The sequence below is a fragment of the Meleagris gallopavo genome, chromosome 11 (assembly GCF_000146605.3).
Source record: "Meleagris gallopavo isolate NT-WF06-2002-E0010 breed Aviagen turkey brand Nicholas breeding stock chromosome 11, Turkey_5.1, whole genome shotgun sequence".
NCBI lineage: Eukaryota > Metazoa > Chordata > Aves > Galliformes > Phasianidae > Meleagris > Meleagris gallopavo.
In genome coordinates this window covers 17,694,674-17,700,958 of record NC_015021.2, presented here as the reverse complement: position 1 = coordinate 17,700,958, position 6,285 = coordinate 17,694,674, and the positions used below count along the sequence as shown (strand labels likewise).

The 6,285-nt window shown below is 38.2% G+C and overlaps 1 long non-coding RNA gene across 1 annotated transcript in view; it reads right to left on the bottom strand.

Moving 5' to 3' along the window:
* Nucleotides 1–301: 301 nt before the first annotated feature.
* LOC104912692 overlaps nucleotides 302–6,285 on the bottom strand; it is a 76,433-nt gene continuing 70,449 nt past the window's right edge. Inside the window, exons 7-8 of the long non-coding RNA XR_004160984.1 lie at nucleotides 4,003–4,832; nucleotides 302–3,147 (exon numbers count right to left, since the gene is read on the bottom strand). This is a non-coding gene — a long non-coding RNA (uncharacterized LOC104912692). The remainder of the gene's footprint in view (nucleotides 3,148–4,002; nucleotides 4,833–6,285) is intronic.

Genomic DNA, 6,285 nt, shown 5'->3' with positions numbered 1-6,285 from the left:
CATGAAATGCCAGTTCTCTCACCAGCTGTGATTTTCCAAATACAGAGACACACTATAAAGCAGCCAACTGTCTTGTAAAAAGATACTCCTGCCAAGGAGAATTTAGCATATGATTCAACTGCAAATATAACACAATTTCAAAGAAGGAAGACAGAAGAAATTCAAAATGTATATGAATATGATATATAAAAATATTTTGATGTTTCAGAACTTACTTTTTCTCAAACGATGTTGTATGCTGCTATATGTACACACACACACACACAAACACACACATATATATATATATTTTATGCCCATTTGTGGGCATAAAGCAGCACATGAACCATGTAATTCGGTAAATGCTTTGTTTCCAGTGATGGTGTGCGTTACACTGTGATACACCTGGAACAATTCCAGAAAGACTTTTAAAGGTGAATCCTAGCAGCAGAACAAAGACCGGACAGAAGGTTGGGTAGCACAGGCAGACCACGTGATGGTGACAGTGATGCTATAGTGCTGACTTGAGTGTGGGTTAAGACCATGTGTGCATTTGGTGCTTTGCACCTTTGCTGAGGTGGTGCAAGGCTAAATGAAGTGTCATTTTTTAGCCACTGCTTGCATTGCGCAAGGGAGGTGTGCGGTATGCCCAGCTGCACAAGTCCCACTTTCATATCAAGGCACCAACACATCTTAAACGGGAGTAGAGTTTGATCTCTCTGTACCTCATCAGTAGGCCTTCACACAACACCGTTAGACAATTTTCCCATTGCCTCAGAAGGCCATTAACTATTGCTATTGCCGGGTTTACAGATAATGAAAATACTCAGGCTGCATTTCAAGAAATGATCACTTTTAACTAGACTGTTATTTTGAGTGATCGTGTGAACAAAACACACCACCTCAAATTCAGTTTTGTCATGCAGAACTCTAAGTGACCAGCTCAAGAGCTTCACTTTGTTAGAATTCATATTAGAAACAATTATTGGAGGAATAGTTACCTCTGTCATCCCAAGCAGCCTGGCAGACTGGGGATTTTGAAACAATGACGTGCTCTAAGAGCCATCTGAGCATATCAAGTTGTCCATCGTTATTTGTCTGGTGTGTACACCTATCACTTAGTGTACACCCAGACCCTGCAGCTTCCATTTTTTCTTCGGCAACAGAATCACCAGACATAAATAGCAATAATCATTTTTCCAAATGTTAAATTCATTTTTTAAATATCAGCGTTATAAAGAACACAGTCAAGAAGTTGCTGACATTAAATGCAATTTTATGGTGAAGCCTAGATAAAAAAAAGAATATTCTTCTTTAAAACAAACAAGCAGGTCAACAATGAAGGAGTGTGGGCACAGAGAAATCACCTTTACCATGTGCTGTAAATATTACTGAGGCAGCAGCATGCCTACTTCTCCGAAGCTAGATAATGGACAAAATGAAGTGAGGAATACCATGAATATCAGTTTGCTATAAATGCAAAATATTTGATACACTTAATCTCTTTTTTTGTTGTTTGTTTTTTTGTTTTGTTTAACTAAAGACGTGCGCATATTTTGATCACTTTACTGAAAACTCAAAACATAGAAGTACAGCAATAATGAGACATGAAAGCCACAGCAAATGCCTGCTGGAAGGGCTCTTTGTTGCTGGGGCAACTGCAAGAGCTTTTACTAACATTTGCAGTACTTCCCACCTAGTGTATGAAATGGTGGCTGTTTTACATAAACATATATTTAAGGCTTAAAAAATGCCAACTTTGAAGTTAATCCAACTGATATTGCTTATAGAGGAACTAACGTGTAAGGAAAGTAGCTGCCTGTTCATCATCAGATTGCTGTGCCAAATCTGTTAAATTCAGCAAGGCTGAATTTGTTTGATTCTGATTGAGGCTAATGATACTGAGGTGCAATGCATTTCTTTTCCATCTTCAACCTATTTTTCTGTGTATGGTATAATTATGAGTTTTGTCGTAATAAATATTTGCAATTAAATATACTATTTAATTGAAAGCACCCTGGGAGATTTTACATCTGCAACACACATTTCATCTTGTATTAAAAAAAAAAAAAAACAGAATGAAAGAATTTTGAACATAAGATTGCCATAGGCAAATGCCAGAACGTCTGATTTTTAGGTGATAAGTAAAGAGTATGATGTATTCTTTTTGATAAATGAAGATGGGTAGATAAAACAATGTTAAAAAAAAATCCCAGTTGAGCCAATATATAATTAATTGACAATTTAATGGCTAACTATTCAATAAACATTTTCTTGTCAAATCAAACAGTGAATTGCTCTTCACAGTGTAGAAATGATGGATAGATTTTTCCTGAAATTCACTTTTCTATTTAACTAATACCTGGGCACCTTCCTCCCAAAAGGAGGAAGGAGGGTGTGATGAGCTTCATCCTAGCCATGAATTTTCTTCAAACATCTGTGAATAGACTTTATTTTCCTTTTCTTTTATTGATGCACTGGAGTTTGGAGAGGACATTTATAAACATTTTCTTGGAGTTCACCACATAGAGATGCATAAGAGATTTTCTCCACCAGGCACAAATCACTGCCTTTAGAGTCCAACTAGTAAGTGGTACCAATCTGGATGTAACCTAACCTCCAGAAATAAATCAGTCTGGGTTTATCACAAACATCTCAACTTGAACCCTGCTGAAGTACTGACACATAAAGGGAGATTTCAGAACTCTATAACCAAGTATTGCAATGTAAATCAGTCCTTTCGGTAAGGATAGGATCTAAAAACAGGAGCAGTATCTCAGTCAGCTTGATGAGATATTTTCAAGACATCCATAGTCCATTTTCAATGCCATAAAGTACCAAAACAGAAAAGCAGAAGTAACATATACATCATTGATTTTTATCCCTTCTGGAGCAGCCTTTCTCAATATTTTTAATGAAACATTATATGATTACAATGTGAAGTGTAACCAAAATGGCATAGTTTCATACTTTCTTAATTGGATGTAATATCCATGTCAGTATTTGCATGAAAAAAAAGGCATACTAAGCCAAAATACCTAGGTTTTTAAAGCTCATAATCATTCTTCTGCCAATACCATCTGTCAGCTTAATCTTTACCTCCCAGAATTCAAGGAAGAGGGTGCCTTCAGGGAAGGGAAAATTTGCCCTCTTTCTGAAGTATTTCTCCTAGGAAATGAAACAGAGAGGAGCAGAGAGTGGCAACTCCATCTATTTCATACATTCTCAACGTCTTCTCACATTCATAAGCCCTAAAGCTACAGCTTCTTGGTTTTTTCTGTTGTTTAAAAGGCAATTTGAAACTTCTGCTGACAACAGGCTGCTCTTAGTTTTATGTGTCACTGACATATTTCTCTAGAAGACCTTCTAGCCTGGACTTTAACTCACGACCTGGCAAGTGATTTAGCACTTATTTATTGAAACGTGCATGAGCCTTAAAACCATCCGACAGCTCCAGTGCAAACATCTGTCTTCTCAAAAGCTAACACCCTGTCAGAATGCCCTGGAGCAGTATCTCTTCCTTTGGTTTGAAGTTGAAGCAGTTACAGCTACAGTAGTAAGACAGCAAGTATTTTTTAAAAGATAACAGCTGGGTTGTCAGACATTAATGCTGTACTACACAATGTTTGTACGTTACAGCAGAAGTGTAATAAGCAATTATTCCACCATTATCATATATAGGGCTGCCAAATCAGTGTCTGAGAGGTAAGATAAAGGAATTGTGATCTGTACCACTTCTGATTATGTTAGGGGGTTTCCATCAAGTGTAACTGAAGTAAAGTGTTTTCACTCTTTACATGAGAAATTGTCAGCTTAAACATCTGTCATAGATGATATATATATATATATATATATATATATATATATATCAACAAGTAAACTGTCCAAGGCAGAATTATCCCCATTGTGAGTGTATAACCAGCAAATAAACAGTGGTGTGGTTAGGCTGATATCTACAGATTGTATAGCTAGACAGATTATCACACTGTAAAGGGATAATCGAAAATAAATGAAAATGCTCACCTGCGTCCTGGACTTGTAGGAAAAAACTTTAAGAGGAGCAATCTTCAGAAGGAGAACCTTCCCCAGTAGCAGTCATCCCTTAAATGGGGTCTAAGAGAGGTGGAGACAAGCTCCACCCTTTTCAGTCACACAGCTGAGTTGCCTTCATCTGCGCTCCCGCAGCTGACTCAGTGCTTGCCTCAGGCAATCAATGAGAGGTTCAGGCCATGATTCAACAGTTCCCACACATTGAGAAAAGCAGACAAGTTAGTTACTGTAACTGCTGGTGATGGAACTTAACTTTATAGAATAAAATCATATTTACTTAATCTTCAGCGTTGGAAGTCTCCTGAAAGTTTCATTGCATTTCACATATGTCATTTTTTACACATCACTACTAAGAAAACCATGCAATGATACAACACAAAACTCCCTGGTTGTTTGTCACAAGAATGAAGGTCTTAAGCAAAATAGCAACTAAGCAGAAACATTACTTAAACTATGAACTGAAAAAAAAGTTGCCAAGGTCACCTGGAATCAGTCCTATGAAGCACTGGTGTGTAAATATCAGGTACATTTGTAGGAGTCATTAAATATTGTTTCTGATGTTAAGCAGGATCTGCTTCCTATTTCATTGTGAGATGATCAACACAGCAGAAGTTTGTTCCACATCCAGTTTTCCAAGCTCAGGGAGAAAAAGAATCATGATAAACCCCATCCAGCTTGAGGTTCAGAGCAGACATTCCTGAGACCTCCATGCCAGCACACCGCTTCTCAAGTAGGGCTTTGGTCTTATGATTCCCTTGGGTTGACCACTGTTAGACCATGTTGCATCACATATACAAGAGTACCTATAATGAATCCATACTGTAATTCCATCTGCAGTACTGTTAGCTAAATAACATGAGTATCTTATTACCTACATGGGTTAAATACTACCTGTCACACAGATGAATGTTTTCTGAGGTGTGCGTTTTCTATTAAGAAAAACTGACTAGCAGGATACTCAAATTCAAGCATCTATTCATAAATGTGTTCTTGAACTGTAGCAAGTATTAAGGAGTCAGCAAAAGACTACAGCATGACGTGAGCATCTGTAGCTATTTTACCTCTCACATTTCATACCTTTTCTCTTTGTTATCCAAGCAAGTACCTATGTTCCTCTGCACTCTAAATAGTTCTCTAGTTCCTTTCTTCGATGAACTCAGAATAAATAATTTACCTGTTTTTAAACAAACACCTTTCCTTTGTTGCCTGAGATGCTCATTTTCAGATGTGGTGAGGAAAATCCAATCCCCTCCTCCCTACCTCCTATATTGCCCTCCAGGGAATCCCTGTCGCATTTTATCTTACACTAACTTCCTGGTTCTCAGAGTGTCTTCTGAATAGCAGCAGTTCTGTCTATTTTATTTGCTTCCTCTCTTACACGTGCAATTTAAGAAAAATAATTGAAAATATAACTTTTCACCTTGCAGTGTCTTCATGGTTTGAACAGGCAAACATCTAGAGATAAAATTTCTGCTTATCAGCTACAGAGATGCACTCCAAAGCCTGGAGAAATCAGTGAACTTTGTAGAAGTTCACTTGCTGAGCAGGTGTTCATGGCTCATCACAGGAACAGAGATATTTGGGTTAGAATTAGCTTTTTACCTCTCCAAAGCAAGCAGTTTTTGCTGCAGTGCTCACCTCTGACCCTACCATTCAGGTAGGTTACTGTGAATTACACTGGCCAAATACAACAGTTAGGCATTAAAGGTGCGTGTCTCCTGCCCAGGTTTTTCTACCCATACACACTGGAGATGGTGGAGGATCTAGTGGCTGTAAAGAGAGCCTCTTCCTATAGCATAACAGTCAAGAACATCAGTGTGGTGGAATGGTGATTCAGCAGATGTAAGGACAAAGAGAATAGCATGATGTGAAGATGTTATAACAGATAAGTACTCACCCATCTCTGATGATACAAGACCACAGAGAAAACTCCACAAGAAAGGAATCTCCAACCACAGATCCTTCCCCAGTGGCAGTCAGCCCTTAAATGATGTTGAAGACAGGTGCAGCCAAGCTCCACCCATTCCTGTCACACAGATGAATTGCCTTCACCTGTGCTTCCAGGGCTGACTGGGTCCTTTCCCCAGGTGCTTAGTCAGTGGTTCAAGCCATGATTCAGTAGTTTCCATACACATCGTATTTGCAGGGCACTGAGACTTTCTCTTACTTTTACATAACTGAGTATGCCGTAGTCAGCTTTGTAGGTTATTTAAGTAGAAGCTGGTTTTGAGGAAAAGGTTATTAATTTTTTTTTTT